General features: G+C 40.7%; 1 long non-coding RNA gene across 1 annotated transcript; it reads right to left on the bottom strand.

Annotated features, from left to right (window-relative positions):
* Nucleotides 1-3,846: 3,846 nt before the first annotated feature.
* Nucleotides 3,847-20,282, bottom strand: LOC136180530 (uncharacterized). Its single transcript, XR_010667150.1, has 3 exons — nucleotides 19,438-20,282; nucleotides 18,608-18,720; nucleotides 3,847-10,423 (listed from the first exon to the last, which is right to left on the bottom strand). It is a non-coding gene; the product is annotated as an uncharacterized lncRNA (long non-coding RNA).
* Nucleotides 20,283-21,578: the final 1,296 nt, after the last annotated feature.

Raw genomic sequence — 21,578 nt, 5'->3', positions numbered from 1 at the left:
ATCTATCTATCTATCTGTTTATCTATCTATCTATCTATCTGTTTATTTATCTATATATCATCTATCTATCTATCTAGCTATCTGTCTATCTATCTATCTATCTATCTATCTGTTTATCTGTTTATCTATCTATATATCATCTATCTATCTATCTATCTATCTATCTATCTATCTATCTATCTATCTATATATCATCTATCTATCTATCTGTTTATCTATCTATCTATCTATCTATCTATATATCTATCTATATATCATCTATCTATCTATCTATCTATCTATCTAACTATCTATCTATCTATCTATCTATCTATATATCTATCTATATATCATCTATCTATCTATCTATCTATCTATATATCTATCTATATATCATCTATCTATCTATCTATCTATCTATATATCTATCTATCTATCTATCTATCTATCTATATATCATCTATCTATCTATCTGTTTATCTATCTATCTATCTATCTATCTATCTATCTATCTATCTACAATACTAATAAAAGCTTTGTTCTTAGTTGCTTCTGATCATTGGCACGTCCAGAGGATGAAACCAGAGGATGAGTTTAGCCTTTAAGGTTTCACTTGAGTAAAATAAGAGCTTGTAGCTGAATGTTTGATGATTCCTTGCAGAAAGTTGTACCAGGAAAAAATGTTAAATGTGAGGACTGATTGGATGAGTGACCTGCATACTGTTTGTGTCCTGTCATGTGCTGTTGGGCTTTCTTGTAGATGCAGTCTCTATGCTGTAAGGACAGTAGTAAACTAGTTTAGCATAGAGACAGGAAAAGGGGGGGAAACAGCTAGCCTGGCTCAAAGAATGGTTGAAAAAACTACTATTGTCGCTGTAACTCACAAAACAATATGTTATATTGCTGTTTTATATTGAAAGTCAGTAGTGTTTTTTTAATATTTTCCCCGCAGTTTTTTTTTTTTTTTTTTTACAGCTATCAGCTGGTTTGTTTAGCATAAAGATTTGTAACCTGGAAAGCGATAGCTTGGCTTGGGTAAAAAAAAAAAAAAAAAAATTAATTGATGCTGTTAGTTAACGTATTAATATATTATATAAATGTATCTTATCTGTTCACAGTTAGTGTATAGTGGGTTATATACAGGATCATGTCTTGGCTTGGTGTAGCAACTTCCTGAAGCCATAACCATGAGGTTGGTAGACAACCAGCAGATGCTCCGCAGTGGTAACAATATTCTCATTTAACTTGTGGTGGTATCAAATATATTTCCCAAAATGTCCCAAAACTATTTCCCTAATCTTATAATGTCTTGTCACCTACTTGAGTTTAAGTTATACTCCAGCTACAGTAACCTATCAGTGAAATATGAGCCAGTGTGTTAAAGTACAGCCAAACAGTGTTTGTCTGTTTATAAGTAAATGTGACCACAGTATGCAGGTCTCTATTACAAGCTGAACTGTATTCCAAAAAAGAGCCAATGTTTGTTCCTGTCTAATAAGCAAAGATAGCTTGGAAATGCTAGACGGCCCTGCGATCACCAGTCTCTCTCTGCCTCTCTCTCTTACAAGGGATTAAGTTGTCAGGTTACATTGAACCCTGAGTGCCCTCCATCCAGACAAAACCGTCTTAAGGTGCAGGCCGTCCGGTTATTTATATCTGTGTTGGGTAAGCCTGCACTCTCTGCAGCCCACTCCAGCTCATAGACATGTATGGACCTCTGTGTGTCCTGCTTCATTACATGGACAAATCAGTAGTTGTGCATGTATTTCCACCTGCTTCACTGTAAATATGTTTCTGTTTGAAGTGGGAGTGAGTATGTGCATCAGCCAGTTAGAGGCATTTAACAAGATTGTCTAGTCACTACTGGTCAGACTTTACAGTTACATAGGCCTACTGTAAAAGGCCTTCTCTGAAGAGCACGCACACACGCACACACACACACACACACACACACACACACACACACACACACACACACACACAAAGTGAATTAGGAGTGTGGGGGGCAGGCAGCAGATTGTCGATACTATCCTACATCCCACTCTAACTGTCTCACTTTTTTACTTTCTCTCTCTTTCGCCTCTCAGCCCACCTATCTGGATCTCCCGTCTATTTTAAGCGCTCGATGCCGGCCAAGTATCGGCTGCAATGTTCAGAACAGATCACGGGTAGAGGCCCCTGTGAGACAGGATGCTTTCTGGCTTAAGCACAGTAGTAAGTGGGTGTAGGCTACTTTGTGTAAGCTTTCAATCCTTGGCTGTACTTTGATTTCCAAGCTGATTTTAAACCTTTTTGCAACACATTTAAGGTCATTATTGTCTTTGATTTAGCAATATTTGACATAATCAGCATTGAAATTCAGATTTTCTTTCAATTCCAACCTAAACTTTTCCTTCTTACTTTTTTTTTTACTCTTCTTTTGTTGGAATTGTCCCCATGTTTCCTCATACAGACAACCGTTGCCAGTAATGTGCTCCTTCCTGTATACTTAAGCTCTTTATATGATTTATATTTATATGTGTCCATTACTGTGAGTTATGACTCTTTAAAGACAGTTACTGACTGTTTCAATAAATTGCTTTATTCACTGTTCATTTATCAAAGCTGGGTAGCCCCCCATAAAACATCTGCATGAAACCAAACAGAAGACCGGGCTTATAAATCCCCAACATTAAAAGCTAGAGTGAAGAGAAAAAACAGGACTCACCACATTTCAGCAGCTTACACATCTATAATGAATTTTATTAGAATAGCAAAGAAAACCATTTGGAGTCTTTCTGTTTATTTCGATCATTTTTGGTAATATTACTTCAAGATGAACTATGATGGGGGGATTTAACACAGCAATCCTTTTCTTTTGTGTCAGTGTACTATAGTTATATTTTCAGTTGTATTATCAGTGTGTTAAACCTTTACAACCAGAAATCATATTTGGATTCATGATGACTTACAATTGGTCAATTCCTTGCAGCGTTATTCTTTTTTTAAAATGATGAGTCTGCAAATGGGAACTCATGCTTTTGGGATGAGGTATCAACGGCTCCAAACAAAGATATCAAACAACTTATAGAATGTCTGGAAAATGTTTTAACATAACAAACCATGGCTCTGTGAATTGAAGCATGTTAGTTGCATGTCTTCGGTTTATGGGAAGGCTAGGAATGATGCATTTGCATTTTAACTTATGTGAGTATCAGTAGTTTAACTTTCAAAGACTGCAGCTGTTGTCCAGACACTGTGATAAGTGCTGTGGGTGGTGCAATGGCCTCTGAAATTGTAGTAAAAACAGCTTCGCTTACCACAGTGTACCTCAATGTCAGCTGAAAAATATATTTCTCGTTCCAGACTACTATTGCACTGCCACTGGTATTAAAGACTCCCCTGCTTTTCTGTGTAAGAGTTGCCTCAGTGTCAGAGTGTGATGGGACGTGCATTTTTATAAGAGCATTGTGTTTTCATGGACTGACTGTGCACTCTCTACCTAAATTGTCAAAGCATGACAGATTTAAGCACAGGTTGGCTGAATACACTCACATGGATTTTAAATAAAATAAAGAAGCTGTCACAAGACTTTTCATACACCACACCAGGCTGCATTTGCAACTACATACAGTACAGCTAGCTTACTGTGTTTATAGCGTTCATACCTGTGACTCTTTAATGTGACAGCTGTAGGTACTGCATGTTTGCTGTTACAGCCTACTATAACTCTCATACACACTCACATGTGATTTTATTTGAACACAAGTTAAGCCAATATGAAGAACTAACTGATTTTATTGTGTTTGTATTCATATGCAAACCCTTAATGCAACGATGCAAATCTGAAGGATTAGTTAACGTCAGCAGAAACGACAATACAAAATATGACTTTTTACTGCACTTGAAGCTTTTATTAGTTGTCCACTAGCATTGTTTTGTTGTTATTGTTTGTTTTGTTAAATCTATTATCTAATATATCTTCATGTTCGACAATGAATGTGTCTCAGACATGTTTTTGGACTGCATAAACACCATGGGAAATGATTGAAATACTGTCCAGGAAAAGGTAGGCCAAGGAAAAAAATGCCCATACTTGACAGCAAGAATATTCACAAAGTTTGAACAAAAGTATAAAATATATACTTGTTTGAAAAATGTAATTTATAATACACAAATATGTAAATATCCAACTTGGTAGCCCTTACGTTTAATATTACACAATCCAAAACGCTTAAATCACACACCTTCACAATCTGATGAACGGATTGATCATGCTTAATTTATTTCTTGCAGTCAGATCACATGTATGTTGATAAGTGCATTAGTGTGATGAGTGTGTGTCTGTCTCATCTCCTCATTTAGCTCCTGCTTGCTTTAAAACCTCAAGATGCACTTTTTCACTTCGAGGCTAAAGGTCGCAGAGGATTGTAGGAGCACGCTGCGCCACGGCCTGCGGTTGCGTCACCGCCAGTATTGAGTCAGGTGCAGTCCCAAGGATCTCGCTGCCAGCTGCCGTCGAGGCAGGGATAATCTGCCTAAGCAGCTTTCACATGATTTTACCCACGGAGAAGAATTTAGGGGAGGTTTGTAAACCTCTTCAGTCTTGGCCTTGGAGCTTTGACTTAAGAGTTGAACAAGGGCCGGACAGCAGACACTAGACTTCAGACTCAATAAAGAAAATAAAGTCACTTTGCTTATTGCATTCATTCTTCATTTATCCATTCACACACTAAAGCACACAAAAACCCTGGTAAATTATCTAAAAGTCTAAGATATGTGCGTCTTTTCCATTAGCGCTTTGGTCTCAGACTTTCTATTTCAAAGTATTCAAAGACACATTGTCTCTCACTCCATTAGCCATTACACTGAAAGCACCAGAGAAGTCATAAGAAAATAGATCAGATCGTTTTTGTATATCCTGACGGAGAATGTCTACTTCTGATGAAAAGGAGAGTGAGATTCATCTCTTAAAAACACTGCTGCCTTGACCTTCTCTGTTAGGGCCTGATGAACTTTAACAGATGAAGTTAATCTACTATCAGCGAGGGGTCAAAGTCAACTGGTTGATGTCTATACATGCTGTGCAGAGATGGGACTGGTATTACATGAACTAAAGGGCAACGGCAACCCAATCCTCAGAGGAAAGACTGTGTCAGAGAGTCTTCAGCATACACGCAAAGCTCTGACTTCTGGCATTTAATGGCACTGCAGGTCAAACTTTACATTTTTTTGGTAATAGAAAAACCCCAAACTTAATCATGCTGGTCTAAAAATATTATAACCAATTAAATTCACAATTATTCATGTTTGAATTGACAATACAGTTGTTGGGATAGCATAGAGCTAATGCTTACCATGATACGCAACAAAACTGAGAAAGGTTTGACAAGTAAAACCTTAAAAATGTTACAAGGTGGCTTTATATCTTCAAAGCGACCCTTGATGGATTCAACACCTACATAGCTAAAACAGATTACAGCCTGCTGAGATGTTGGTGAGCTAACAAACTCTCAGCAGATGCTGGCCTGATGTTCATTAGAAGACTGTGAAAGAAATACAAGTTTACCATTTGTACACATTATAAGCTGAACAAGAGCTAACTTTAATTTAAGGACATTTGCCCTTTTGCATTGCACGTATTGTGAAAAACACAGGTTAGAATAATAACAATAATTGGTCCCGATTAGGTCCCACAAATACTTACAGTGCTTTTTTATAATGTAATTCAATTTATTCACTATAACACATTAACAACATTCAACATTGTTGAAAAAAAATGCCACTGTGCAGGACAGAAATTAATCTTTAACAAAAAAAACCTACAACAATAAATCCATTAGTACATAATGTGTGAACTTAGTGAGCACATAACTGCACCACTATGGTACAGTACTAGTCTTCTTATATTCAGGTGCAGTATATTGCTTTAAGGGCTCGCTTAAGCTCGTATGTGGTTAAATGGTAATGTTAGCTGTTGCCTCGTGTAGCTAACGAGTACTTGTGTTGTGATATGTGTTGTTGTAACTTGTATATAGCCTTATTTCCCTGATGTTCATTTTATTTTCCTTTTTTGGACAGATACTCTTAATTTCAACCATTTACAACCTTGAACCAAGCAGTATGTAACATTAGAACAGCATTTGAGCTCCCACCCCATGGCATGACTTCAGAGGAAAATGGCAGCTAAGTGAACACATTCAATTGGGAAAACTCCCAAAAACTGAACATAGGATGAACACAAAATCTGTTTTTATTTTCTTCAAATTTAACAAATTTGTTTTACAATTTAAGACTGAAGGGAAACTTTACAGCCCTGAATCCAACTTTGGACTCTTCCAACTCACCAAGAAGTTCTAAAATGTGCAATATAATGAATGATGATAATGAATGTTGTATGACTGATGGTGTTTGGTTTGATTCGGTGCTCCTTTAATGACGCTACTCCGTCTTTCTGTTTTCAGCAGCTGATGATTGTTCACCTCCTTCTGAGATGCCTCTCTGCTTGCTCACCTTTCACAGCTGGCACAGCAGCTGGCAGACACAGGTACACAGCACCTGTGTCTGGTGTCACGGGCATGGCACATCTGGATATGAAAGAAGAGGGAGAAGTGTGGATTTATTCACATACACACATGTATTTAAATATATTAAAGCAAAAAGAAAAACAGTTCCTTCCAGTTGGGTCATCTTACTAAGGATGCTTCTCCTTAAATACCTTCCTTCCTCTAACAATCTCTTAATGCACTCACAAGAGATTCCCTTGGAGCGGATCAAGGCGGCGAGTCACTGACCTGAAACTAACCTACAGAACACACAAGGTCAAGGTGTGACCCTTATATCCAGTGTTGTGGTGTGTAAAGTACTGGCAATGCTGCCTGAAGAGGATGTACAGGAGAGAGTGGTATAATCCCTGTCTGTGTTCCCCTTCATACGTGGGTGTTAATGTCACTGGAGTGAGGGAGGGTTAGATGTGGAGGATTGGGAGAGTTAAAGGACAGACGGGTAAAGGGAAGCCGACAAGATCATAAGGAGATTGAGACACAGGCAGGAAAGCCAGGAGGCAGTCCACGTTAAGGGTGGATGAAAAAGAAGACAATGTGCTTATGCTGAATTCTAGCTTCTATCTGGGGTGTTACGTTAGAGCTCGAGGAGTGAGGGAAAGAAACAGAGAGCATGTGTGCGAGGGAGAGAGAATAAGCCGTGGCATCTGGTTTTGTTAAGGCCCCAGAACATTCCTTCCCTCTGTTCAGCTCTGGCTGGCAGCTTTTAAAGGGACATGCTGGCTCTTATATCCGGATCTGGGCATTGCCCTCTCTCTTGAAGTTTTGGTTTACGACTGCTGAGGGTCACAGTTAAGATGTCCATGTCTCTTTTTATGTGCTCTAGAGAAAAGTCTTTATGACACACAGGAGAAAAAGCAGACACATGGCGATGACAGAACACTTTAGTATTTAGTATTATTTGCTAATTTCTTATTAAAGTATTTCTGCTCTAGCAATAAGATTTCCCTACCAATGATCAAAATCAATAAAAAACAATTTACACACAAAGCTCAGCGTTTTTCTTTTCTTCCTTATTTAAACTGGATTCACCCCTTCAATTTTTTATCTTCATCTTCAACTACTGATCTATGAAGCCTCTATGTCCTCTTAACTACATCAGAGTTTTGTGTTCCAACAATGAAGGCTTACCTTTCAAGGGAAATGTCACTGGAGAGGTGGATTATTTTTTTCACAAACAGGGAGTCTAATTTCAAGTCTGGAGTGTGTAAATAAAAGTCTTAAATGTCACCGTTGATGCTTGACTTTACATGTTTTTTTTTCTACGATGTAAACCAGGTGAAACCTGGAAATGTGCTGACACCATACAACAACATGATATAACATAGGACTGAATACAAACCGCACAGCGATGAAGTTGTCAGAAGTGAGTCCCCAGGATGCTATGTTTTTGTTACATGATACAGCAGGTGTCATGGTATGATTCTCAACACATGAACATGCCGCAGAAGTAACATGGTTTTCATTCAGTGTCGTGACTTTTTTCAAATGATTTGATTCTGGAGTTGTCCTCGTGTCACTCTCGGAGATGGACGGCTCTTCAGTGCAGGAAAGGGCCGACCACAACAGTTCTTCAGCTGGCAGCTTTAGCTGGTACATGAGGACATAAAGCTTGCCAGTGAAGAACTGCTGTAGGTCTGCCAACAAGAGTGTACAACACACCATAACCTGCAGGAGAATATGAGGAACCATCAGCTTGCTGCTTCCTTTGATGCTAACTGAAGCTAACAGGTTGATGTTGAAGCAAAAGAGATCTAAAAACACTGAACTTCCTTAGAGCTCCTTAATACGGCAGCAATTCTCGAAATTCCCAGTGAGTCACAAAATGTGCATTTCAAAAACGCTTTGTGGCCATAAAAGGAAATGAATGGCAATCTTTAATTCTTAAATTTGAGGTTGTTCTTTGCAGATTTAGTATTTTTGGACCCCATGAAAAGCAACCATCAATTGTGTTCCATCTTTAGGCTCTTTCCCATTTGCTTAAACATTTGGTTTTGTTGTTTGGCACGCAAACAAACACACAGTCCTTTTTCCAGGGCTTGCTCTGAGTGGTTCTTGTGGGAGAGAGGTGAGGAGGAGGAGGAGGTACAGAGAAAGATACCGAAGGAGGAAAAACTTTATAACATTCCTTTGTCCTGTATTTGTGAATACTGCGGTTTACTGTGTCTTAAAATGTGCATGCACGTAAACAAACAAGCTGCATGCGCGTACAGGCAATAAGCTAGCCTACCATTGTTGTATTCTCCCTGCTCTATATTTTTGTTGCAATAATTGAATACAGACATCTTTGCTAGCTAGATAGCCTTCCCTTTGGTTATAGCCTGCAACTCCTGATGGAAAACAGCTCCTATCCAGTGGGCAGTTCAGCTTTTCAGCAGCTGCACGGGCCTAATTGGAGGAATTTACCTTTCAATTAAGACCCTCCCACTCCATTTGGTGTGCAACGGCTTCACCAACAAGTCAAGTATTTTGTTATTTCACCTTGAGAATACCCACAAAAGTCCGTCTGTATGAGTGTCAGATCAAAACATTCTGGCAAAAGAACGAAGCCCTCGAGTAAATACACGTCTGACCAATCTGGTCCATCATCTTTTGCTATGAAATACTTTTGAAAACTTTAATCATGTCCCAATTAAGTGTTGGATATTAAACCTGACATGAAAACACTTTCTGTGATGCACCACTTTAACATTCCCTTTCTGCCGGCCACTGTGTAATACTCACAAGTAGCCCAGGATTTCTCTTGCCTGGCATTCGTTCAGCTGGCCTGACTTCAACTATTGCAGTCAGTCAGTCTGAAAAGCCTTCCCCTCGCAGCATATTCTTTCACAGTTCAAGGACAGGACTTTGGGCAAACTAACTCCCAGCAGCTCTCCGAACCCAGCAACCCCTGGAAACTCAACGAACCCCACGATGCTAACGCTCTGGACAGCAGAGGTACACACACACACACACACACACACACTCTCTCTCTCAATGTGACCCTCTTCCACAGGGAAAAGGAATTGTGAATGGGCAGTGAGCCTTGATCTTCTACTGAATCCAGACGGATCCTTTGTGGGTGTGTAATACTGGTGATGAGATCCAGGGCAAAGGCTTCCCTTTGTGGGTACATTTGTAAAGAGGCACCTGATAGCTCCTTTGGGCTTTGTTAACATTAAGGAGATTAGTTTCTTCTTTTTATTTAAACAGGGTAGTAGATCTTTTTTTTTAGATTTATTTTTGGGCTTTTTTTTTTTTTTTTACTTTATTTGAAAGGACAGTGGATAGAGTAGAAAACCGGGAAGAGAGAGTAGAGGGGTCACATGCAGGAAATGAGCCACAGGTCCCGAGCTGCCTGCTACAGCCTCCATACATGGGGCGCAAGCTAACCGCTATGCCATCTCTGCATCAGATCACTTTTTTTACAGAGAGATGGGTAAAGAGAGAAGAAAAAGAGAAAAAGAAAGGGATGATGAAAAGAGAACAGCAGACACGAACAAGGTCAAAGACCACCACGAGTACAATAAAACAAACTGGTGACCGTGATATAACCCCAAAGCCTTCCTCTGGCCAAATAACACAACCTAAAGTTACTTGACTGTTCATTAAAATAAATCAGTAAACTAATCCATGCTAGCATAAACATCTGCTATACACTGAAGAATCTGAGTAGTAACTTGAAATGTAAGATGGCTTTTCAAGGAACACAAACAAAGAAACAAAGAAACAAAGACACCTTATTACCATGTTTTTAACCTATCTCTACTTTGCATATGTGTTCATTTTTATGTGCATCATGTGGAACCATTTTCATGTTTGGGGCCTCTGTGAGTCCCCCTGGAACATCGCATAAAATGCATGAATTGTATTAAAATGTGATTAAGACAAACCTGTTTTCTATACTGTCCAGACACGCAAGGCTGAGGGTGAAATTGAAAGAAACAGAAGAATGAGCATCAAGAGGTGCAAACCAAAAAAATATTTTATGAAATTAATTTACATCCTCATTATACAGCAATTATATCCATTGGTTAGTTTTTCCACAAAGCATGAAAATTAAGTCGTGCCCTTGGCAAATTAAAGACGACAGAGAGCAGCAGCTTTCTCCTCCTGAATGAAATTTTCATCCTTTATTATTACTTTGCTGTGTTCTTTCCCTGCTCATGATACGTGCACACCACTAGCACACACACACAGTCGAACACACAGAGGCCATCCCAGAGTTGAGAACACAGTGTACCAGAGGAGTGATTTATTACACAGAGCTGACGATTCCCGGGACAATTACAGCCAGCCTAAGCAACAGGCTGAAATGGCTTCTGAGAGTGTGTGCACACACACAAACACAAGAACGCACAAGAAGCACATACAGTGCATATGTAGAGGAGGGATTCACAAGTGATGACCTAAGTTGTGGAGGATGAGGCCTACTGTCACCAAATTGAGTCATTATAAGAAGGTCAAAAGAGTAACAACCCTTGCATTTGATTGTGTTTCAGGTATTTTCCGCGGTTCCTGTGGAGTTAATCTCCAAAACCTAGTTTTTTTATTCTAAAAAATTACAAAAACTAAGTAATCAGGTAGATGACACTTTTATTAGTTTGAGCTGTAATGGTCTAAAGAAAAGGTTATGTAATTGCTTGGACATGATTTAAAAAACACAAGTAGGATGGTGATTATAATAAATATCTGAGTACTTTCCAGTTCCTGTTTCATCCTGCTAATATGAGTTCCTGTTCTTCCTGCATCATGACACAGCTAAAAACTAACACTGGTATACCACCACACAAAGATTAAAGCCAGATTGCATGCCGCACATAGATGTAAGGCTAATACCACAATACAGCATAGTTGTTTTCTGTATGGGCAAGATAATCTTACGTATAGGCTTGCTGTGTTATGAGGATGAAAACAGCTTTGCAATAGATTCTAGCAAGCCTCTTATCTATCCTCCAAAGGCATCAACAATATCCCTTTCATAAGCAGCATCACCAAGCCCCTCGTCTTTTTTTGGTATCGCAGAAATCTAAAATATTTTTCCTTGACAGCCGCAAGCCTGGCAGAACAGCAAATGTTGGTTTTATTACAGCAACCTCATGGCACACCCAAAAGACATTTGTTGAATACGAGCAGAACAATTGCACAATTTAAGGTTCAGTTTGTGCCAATTAAACTGATCCACATTAAACCGAAAAAATGACAATTAATTCATGAAATGTTTTTTTTTCTTTAACATTTGGAGTGGATCAAGTCGTCTGGGATCCGGACTTGGGAGTTTAGATAACATTAATTTTAATAAGATTTATCTTTTCTGCTTCCTTCCACAAATACAATCAAAACATGTTTGAAATGTAATTTCCTTAAAATGACTTTACCAGTGACTTAGAATCTGAAAAATTAAACTCTGAAGATAGTTGGCAATTTCTCGCTTATGCAACATTTTCCGAGTGCATGGTTCTTATATCTGATTTATGGCAAAATATCTACAGAGTTATTCTAACCCGGAAAGTTTTGAGAGAAGCCTCAGTCAGCTGATCCTTCTCTTAATTTACCACTGCTTTCCTCCTGCAGCTTTGAATGGAATTAGTGAGAAGAAAGGGAATACATTTCAGGACACATACATTAACATGGACACACTTACACAAGCAAACATTGCTGAAAAGCAAATCCCCTTTGAGAGGCATGCTAACACCAGCACCCTGTCAGGGTACGCTCATCACTTTTGCTGCATGCTTCTTCTCCTCAAGTGACTTAGATATGGGGGACAGGCTGGAAGTAACTGAGTGATAAAGCTTGAAGAATAATGTGTTTGCATGAGGTATGTGTGTGAGCAAATGTATGCATGCATGGGGAGATGAGGAAGGGAAAAAAAGCCCACGCCCTGTTTTATAGAAGCACGGAAGGCTCGTTCCTCTGCACGCACACTCTCACGCCATGTGAATTATGAAATGCAGCTTTTCAGTGCTGACAGAAAATGAGCCAGCGAGTACACATGAACCCTCTGAATGTACGTCATGTTCTATAGTGTAAAATCTCTATGTGCCTACGGCTATTATTTGTCTGGTTATGAATTATTGATTCAGCAACATTGGGGGAACAACTTCCCGTTGTGGAAAACAATGATGCACATTTTCTTTAATTTAAAAAAAGTGACTGAAGTGTGTTAGCTTAAAAAGGCTAATGAGACCCCTGTTAGATGTTTTGTTTAGTAGAGCTATTTAGTAATGTCCCAGAATGCATCAAGCAGAAGTTCTCTTCGAATATGGGGGCCAAGCTGGAGGGGTTGGGGGATGCAGGGAAAGACAGCAGCAAGGGTGTGGCACAGGCAACCCTGCACAAACAAATGACTCAGCAACACGCACACACATGCACCATTGTATCTCGACAAGACATTTTTACCATTAAAAATACAACAACCATACTGCATTCATTTCCCTCACACTTTTTTTTAGCATTTTTGCAGCAACTGGTTGATCCAGTGAGCACAGTTTGTAAAGGCACTTGATTTCCCTCAAATGAATGCAAGTTATTTGCTCAAGGAAGAGGTCAACTGGCAGGAAGTCAGCAGGCAGGTGGGAAAGAGGAAGAGGAAACGGTCCTTCCAGTTAAGTCCCGCACAGCATCTAGCAGGATTTTACACACGGCATCTGGAGCCAGGAATGCATGGGAAAAATATAAGTGTACACGCCTGTGTGTGTGTGTGTCTCTGTTGCGTGTGTGTGCTTGTGTGTGAAGAAAAGCAGACGGGGTGCTATCTGCCTCTGTGATGTCACAACGTGAGAAGCAGACATCCTGGGCCCGGGTGTTCCCACAATGCACAGATGAGAAAATGACGCAGCATGACTCTGAAACTGTAGATTAGTGTCTGTGTGTGTGTGTTTGTGAATAAGCTCCCTGTGAAGGACTCGACGATCAAATCATCCTTTTGGAAAATGTAACAGGAGGGAACGAGAAAACTGTTGAGACGGTGGGATACAGAGACAGAGGAGTGGAAGTCGGGGTGTGAACGCTGAGTATAGAGGCCCAACATAAAGAAAAGATTTGTGTGCTTCCTCCAGCTGTCATCTCCCTTCCTACCGCTGGGAAGAAGTGTGTCAAAGAGTACATTGTTCGCTCTATGTATGTATCACTTTGTGTCTGGCTACGTGCCCGAGTAGTCCCCACGAATACAGCGTCCTCCCTGCTTCTTCTTCTCTCTCTCTCTTTTAGAAAATATAAAGACAGAGAAATATATATATCCCCCCTCCCCCCCAGCTCCCTTTTAAGTAGCAGTTTAGTTTGCATGCTTTAAGACAGGAAATGCCTCTAGGTCAAATAAATGAGAAGTGGCAGCAGCCCATGCGTGTTTCCAATCCCCAGAATCTTCTTGGATTCATCTCTTCACCCCAACCATCCAAAGCTACAGATGGGGACAAAAAGACGTGCCATCTGTTTACGTGAACAATGTCATGTTCTTCAGAAAGATTTCAATGATATAAATGAAAACCAATGGTTGACTATAAGGCAGAGTATTAGGCTCAATGTTTAAAACAATTTACAGAACATTGCTATATCATCCAAGACTAATCAACTGCCATCAATGCCCTCAACTTTTTTCATAGCTAAGGAGAGGTCCAGATTCATTCAGATAGTAGATGTTAGCTGAAACAATTATCACAGAATGATTATATGTTATTTACCTTGTCTTTTATTAAGTGTATCCCTAGGGACAACACAGCCCTTCGCAAACATACGTCAAATAACACACCCAGCAGATACGAAAAAAGTTAGGAGTTGTCTTTCACCCGTTGAATGTAAGTCTCATATACACTCAGTCTTCTTTTATCTCCTTTTTGGTCTCTACCATTTTCTGAGGGAATTTTTGAATCCGCTTCTAAGTTGTGAATTCAGCAGCTCGTAGTCTGTCAGGTCGGTTTGACTGAAAGTTTAGGTGAGACAGCATTTCCATTATGGCAACTGCCATTGACGGGCTTCCAAAGCCTGCTAACAGATGGGTGACATCCCTCAGGCTTCGTCCATTAACATTTACAGTCTATGGTTTCGATGCTAACGTGGGCGGGTCCCGACACAACATTGATGTTGTAATTTGTTTTAAGGGTGGCTGGTTTTGTGAGCTTAATTTCTAATTAGATTGAAAGGGATTAAGAGCCTCTCGTCTATTGTGTGGAGAGAAGATAAAAATGATAAGCTGATGACATTTTGGTTCGTCAATGTAAAACTGCGGCAAGTGGAGGTCAACTGCCATCACTCCCCACTGAACTGTGTGTGTGTGCGTGTGTGTGTGTGTGAGGAGGGGGCACAGTCGGGGTTTGTTAAGTTTAAAAAAAATAAAAAACACAAAATGAATGATTATGTAAGTATCTGAGTGAGTGTATTTCTTGCCGTTCTGGCCCCAGCTGTACCCAAATGGCCTGAGAGCACAGTGTGCTAAGCGAACAAAGACGTTCAACCTGAGTTACTGAGCTGGAAGAACACTGCAGTCTGACACACATAATAATACAAATCCACATTTCATCTATAGCAGTCACGCCCTATATAATTATAGGCCTCTTATATTACACTATACAGGTGTTTACTGTATACTTTAGACATGATGTAATGTTAGCACCATGCCGCTTTTATTATAGAATAAAGCTTGTTGCTGAACCAAACAGCTTGGATCTTAATGTTTCCATTTGAAAAGCTGAAACGTTTGTTTTAAATATTTTAATCTAATTGTTTGCATATTGCATATTGAATTCCTGTAATTTCACCAATTGTCCCAGCCTCTTTGAAGATTCTCCTCTCCCTATCCTTACTCCTTTGCCTGTCCATTGCCCTTTTCTATCTGCCGTTTCCCCTTCCCCACTATCACATCTTTACACACCCATCTCTCATACGCTTCATTACCCTCTCTTCTTCTGCCCCCCCCCCCCCAAGCTTTCATTTTCCTCCATCTTCCTCCCCCCCCCCCTGCATGATACATTTTATCCTTCACTATCATCTTCCCTGCACCACCCTCAATTTATCCCTTTCTCTCCTCCTTATCCTTTTCCGCTCACTCTGTGTCTTTAGGTTGGTCAGTTCAGCAAGGCCGAGTTACATTCCTGGGATGCCTGCTACATATGGTCTACATTCCAGCCGGTTTGCAGAGAGGCCCACTGCTCCTCACTGCTGGCCCTGCAGAGACAAGCCCAAAGCTGAGCATGCTACAGCCTAAATGTATCCAACAAATCAAAAACGGAGCATACAATCATCTAATATTTACCTCTATTTATTTGTATACAGGCTGTTTTATGTTCTTCCTTTACATCCGTTTCCACCATCTATCTGCATGCATATGCAAATCCTACAAGTCCAAAAGTGTGAAAATGAATATAATTTATTAACACTACCTGTACAGACTCACATGTATGAGGGATTAACAGCAAAGGAAATCATCTAATGGCTTGAATACTGTCCAGTCCGGTAGCGCTATGTGAAAAAAGTGAAACGAGCCCTGCATGAAAGTTTATACTTGCCATTACCACTCGACCAAGCTATTGCAGGATAAGACACTAATCTCGTTGAAAATATAACTTTTTCAGTGGGAATGCACAAACAGTGCAGCATATGTTGTAGATATGAGTGTGAGGCTGGTCTGGTAAACCGCACACAGCCTTACTGAGTAGTGAGACGCTCTTTCCTAAAGACGCAGTGGCAATATAACGTGGGATACAGTTGGAATACAGTTAGCGCCGCATCACTAAACACTATATCCACGCCAGGCTGCCCACACCCACGCGTCCCTGGTCTGTACATTTGTGCACATGTAGGCACTGACAGAGAGTGGATCTGTCTCTACATCAGACGGTAGCATACACACACCTACGTACAGCATGGCATCACCTTGTCTTAGCTGCAGACACACACCCTTTCATCCCACACACCATTTGTGTAATTCTTAACCTACTACTCTGTGGGAGAAAATATATCCAGGAAAAAGTGTCAAATAAACCTTTAATAGTATAAAATTAGCCTAAGCCAGTCAAAGGTAGCCTTCAGAGGCTGCCTGGGTGTGGCAAAAAAAAAAAAAATTGTGCAACCTCACTGCAGCTACCGCATTTCCACCGCAGATTCCTCTCTCCTCTGTGATTGGCCATCAATAAAAGTCAATGTTCAACACTGCCCGGATAAAACAAGTATCTCTAAGGGCTGGTCTTTCAGAAGCTGAAGTTAGCAGAAGAGGTAGAGGAGATGACTCATCACATGAGACATTTTTATATATTCCTTGGTTCTGATCAACGTCATTAACTCTGACGCAGCAAAACGCTTCCAGATCTTTCCGTGGTAAGTTAAGCAAAAGGCCCGTTAGTCAAACTTAACCCTTCCCAATTAGCTGACTCGCAAGCATGCACACAATTGCATGAAATATGGTGAACACACACACACACGCAAAATGATAAATGCTTTCATATGCATTGAAAATAAAGACTTCCAGAATGACGTCTGGACATTTGAGTCTAGATTAGAAGGCGCGGTGACACTAACTTGCGGCACAAAACATCACTTTCCAGTCTGTCTTCCCTCTTTTCATGCCCTTTTGTGTGATTGTGTCTGGGGAGTGGCCAAATGGATGTCACTGATGGACGCCTGTATTAAACACACATCTAGCCACGCAGAGATAACAACTGCTGGCTGACCACTAACACGCCCGTGCACCCAGTGTCAATCCAATGTAGCTAAACAATCAGAGCAAAGACAAAGCAAACACTCCAACAAGACGATAGAGTGGAGAAGGAGAGAAAGAGGGCAGGAGAAAGGCACAACAGCATTTGAACTGTAGGAATTGTAAAGTAATACTTCAGAAAGCAACAGTAATTGAAGCAGGAACACAGCTGCTTTTTTTTTTTACTTAACTCATGTGACACTGCAAACATTCCTTCACTGGATGACAGCTAAAATCACGATGAGTAATTCAACAATAACAATTATTTCACACCCTTTTGGATTACCAAGTATATAACCCTCATAATGCGTCAGTGTAACCAACGACAATGAGGCCTTGTAAATGCATTATTACCCTTGCTAAACTAGTTCCAACACAGCCCTTCCTTCTTAGAGGGTGGTTGGGACATTTTTCCTGCAAAGAATAATTCTCCTTGAACATTCAAACGGTGGCATGCTAATAATCCACGTGTGTCAAGTGGCCTCGGACTCTGACCGCCCGGCCTGCAGCATCATGTATAATTCACCATTCATCCTGAAAGGGGGGGATAATTACTGCAGGCCGGGCACTCTTGAGGAAAAAGTAGGCAGTGGGGTGAGCTGAGCTAACGAGCAAATCTAGAGCATCTCCTGCCTGAGAAAAGTGCATCATGTAGGAATTATAGAAGGAGCAGAGGGGGGGAAAAAAAAGAGGTTATTACTTTTGTGATTTCACCAAATAGGCTTTTCAGCAGTGGGGAGGCCCTCGGAAAATGAGCAGCAACGGGAACTCTAACCCCTTTCCCTAAATCCTAGAAAGCTACAATCTGGAAAGATAAAATGCAAGTCATTGGCGAACAGAAAAGGCCATGAATTGCAAAATTCAGGTTATCCATCAGGAGACGACAAGATCTGATCAGTTCTGTTCATCTGATGTAGATGGGATGCAGGTGGGGGAGAAAAAAAAACTGTGCAGCAAGTTCTAATTAGATCACAAGATTGAAGGCTGTTTTCCAAAGAATTTGAGCTTGGATCCTGAACTTTTGAGAAGTTATATTTTGACCCATATGTTGAGATCTTCAAACCAGGGGTTGCATAAGCAATGGTTGGAGAGTCCTGCACACAGCGCCTATATGGTTATATAACCCAGGCCAGGAGAATCCATAGAAAATGGAGGGCAGAGTACATAAACGGCCTTAACTTGCAACAGGTTGATGGGAACACCCAAAGAGCAATACCAGTACAAAAAGGTGAAGCGAAAAAACAAGACAAGGCAAATTGACATTAAATTGAGATGTAAAAACTACAATATGCACAACAATGTGTAACATTAATATACGATGCTATGGTCCATGTCGTGGTACAAACAGGCCCACCTTCCTTATACAGCTGACTGTTATACTGATTCCACAGGACGACTTAAACACAGCCTCACTTACCTCCACCTATTAACACCTCGGAGGATTCATGGAAGTAGCTCCTGAACGCGATCCAGATCCAAAGTAGGTTAAAAGATGAGAGGATCTCCAGTAGCTGAAGGCACCTGGTGATTCTAAGAGGGGGAAACAGCAGAAGACAAGCTTGAAAGGGGAAATGAATGACGCGGAGGGAGAGACAGAGAGAGAGAGAGAGAGACAGCGAGAGAGAGAGAGAGAGAGAGAGAGAGGAGGGGGAGGAGGAGGTGGGGGCAACTCTCTACATCCATGTTGCGCTACAAAGGGTGGGGCCTTGAGGAATTCACTCTATCTGCTTTCCCTTCAACTTTAAGCTTTTCTTAATTAGAGGGTCAGCCTGCCCGTGCACTCAATTATGACTTTGAGTTCTAATGGTATAGGCCTATGCACATCAGAAGAGTGAGTAATGACTCCTCGATATTCTTTGACAAGTCTTACGCTCTGCTGTTATATTGACCCAACTCTTACATTGCGCTGTTTCCTATAGCTGGATCAATATGCATTCAACGCCCAACCGCTTGAATTGATAAAGACACACCCGCCCCTTCCCTTTCTTAATGTTCTCGCTCTGTATCATCAAACATATTTGATACAGGCCTCATCCAACTGACACAACACCTCGAGTGGCCTATCATATTATTCCGCCACTTCTGTTTGTAGGCACATTACACCTTAATAACGCGATAAAACAGGATAAAACGCATTTGGGAGAACGCCGAAGCACACTCTCCTCTGTAGCCTTTAAATGTCACCTCCGCTGAAAAAAAAAAAAAAAAAAAAAAGTTTGCAAAAATGTATTAGACAGTCGCACTTACTTTGGTTCAGGTAAATCCATCGACTCCATCGAGCCACTTCAAATATCAAATGTCAAATGTGCGTGGTTTTGGCCGTGCTATGAGCAGATTTGAGGATTATTTAGATCTGGTCGGACTGTTTCCCCCACGCCCAGTTTGCCTGTGGCATTCAGCAGGGCTGGCTACTGTAAAGTTGCCACGTCCGTTACATTTAACAGACTTATGAAACCAAACAGACCTGCCCAACATTAAAAAAAAAATCACACGACGTAGGGCTACTTCATTCTGCGTAATAGTCCTGTTAGTTAGGCTACTGCGAGGGATTTACATCAAAAGGTGCGCACACCAAGAAGGCGATACGTTTGTTATGTAATATGTTCCTGGATGAAAAGGACAGAGCAGTCTTTAAAGCCTGTTTGTAGCTTAAAGAGTCTCAGTCCTCTCGAGCAGAAACAATCGATTTTGTAATATTTGTCAGAGCTGAAGCTTCAGAGAAACCCTCAGCCACACCTTAACTCTCAATCTTTTTTCTCTGACAGCTCCAGAGGTTTCGACGAGAAGCAAAGCCCACCAAATTCACCCTTAAAAGAGTGTCGCTTCGTGTCTCGTGAACTCCGGTGTTTACGCATAAACCTCTTAAAAAAAAAAAAAAAAATGAAATAAAGAAAACGGTCCAGTCGTAGTATCCGGTGTTTCGGTCCCACCCCGTGCTGCTCGTTACTCCTCGGGGCTCCTCTTCCCCGGTCTCTCTCTCTCTCTCCGGTCCAACTCTCCTCTTCAAACCGGCTTCTCACTCCGATCAGCTGGCAGTGACGTGACGTTGACACTCTCGACCGGCCAATCATAAACGAACCGGAAAAAAATCACTGCTGACGCCCACTCCATACGCACGATGACGATCAGGTGAGTACGCGAATGATTTCGCAGAAGTCTGTGAGAAACAAGGCGGGGCTAGAAAAAGTGACCTATGGGCCAACATCCGCCCATGGGAGGCGTTTTATCCTCTGGCCTATTAGGTGATAGGAAGTATGGTGTGTGAAGTGTTAGGAACTTTTCTACACCAGAAGGGTGTTTGATTAGATTTTATAGGCCTAAATAACCATTTTTCAAGCAGTGAAGGGCCTCGACTTAAGCCTATAGGACCACTTTTTCTGCCTTTAAAGGCAGCAGTCAACATTTTATAAGCTTCTATTACATGTCAAGTGTAGGAATTTATATGTAATCAAGTCAGTTAATATTATTGGTTAGGCCGGAAATTGAATATTTTTCAGAGGGCTTTAATTGCCTATCTGTCCAAATATTTTATTATCAAAGTTAACCCAAACAGGAAAAAGCCCTCACACTGTTATTTTGTCCTATTTGCGAGGCCTTTTTTAAGACAGTAATTACATTCTCGGCGGCAGTAGCTCAGTCTGTAGGGAAATGGAGGGTCGCCGGTTCAAGTCCTGGCACGGACCAAGTCCGGACGTTGGTCTGGTAGCTGGAGAGGTGCCAGTCCACTTCCTGAGCACTGCCGAGGTGCCCTTGAGCAAGGCCCTGAACCCCAAAACTGCTCTGGAGCGCTCGCTGTGGGCAGCCCCCTCACTCTGAGACCTCTCCATTAATGCATGTCCATAGGATCCTGTTTGTGCATGTGTGTGTATTTCTGCCTATGGGTGTGTTCATGTTCATCAGACAGAGTGTAAAATTGAATTTCCCCTCACGGGATTAATAAAGGATAAATTATTATTATGAAAATGTTACATTTACATTTAAGACCAGAAATGGTCAAATGCTGATGCTTATGCCTAAATTTATAATCTATAGCCTTGTAGGCCTCTCAGGTCGGCCACTTACCCAGAGGCCCGCTTCAAATCAAAGGGTGGCAAAACTTCAGCATGGGCTACTCTCCTATGAAACAACTCTCCATATAACATTAGGGCAACTATCATTACTTTTGGATCTAATCATAAAACTCAATTATACCTAATTTCTGTTTTCTTTTAGTGTCTTCTATTTTCACAACTGTTTAAATAATCAACTATATTATTACTATGGGTTAAAGATATAACGGGCACAGTGCTGATTCAGACTGTGCAGCTGTCCTGTTTAATACAGCAAATGCAAATAATTAATCTCACCATTAAATAATAAAAAATGGTATTAGATTCAGTGATTTTGTG

Source organism: Labrus bergylta, chromosome 11 (assembly GCF_963930695.1).
Source record: "Labrus bergylta chromosome 11, fLabBer1.1, whole genome shotgun sequence".
NCBI classification, from domain to species: Eukaryota; Metazoa; Chordata; class Actinopteri; order Labriformes; family Labridae; genus Labrus; species Labrus bergylta.
Note: the sequence above shows the minus strand (reverse complement) of the source record. Positions and strands in the feature narration are given on the sequence as shown.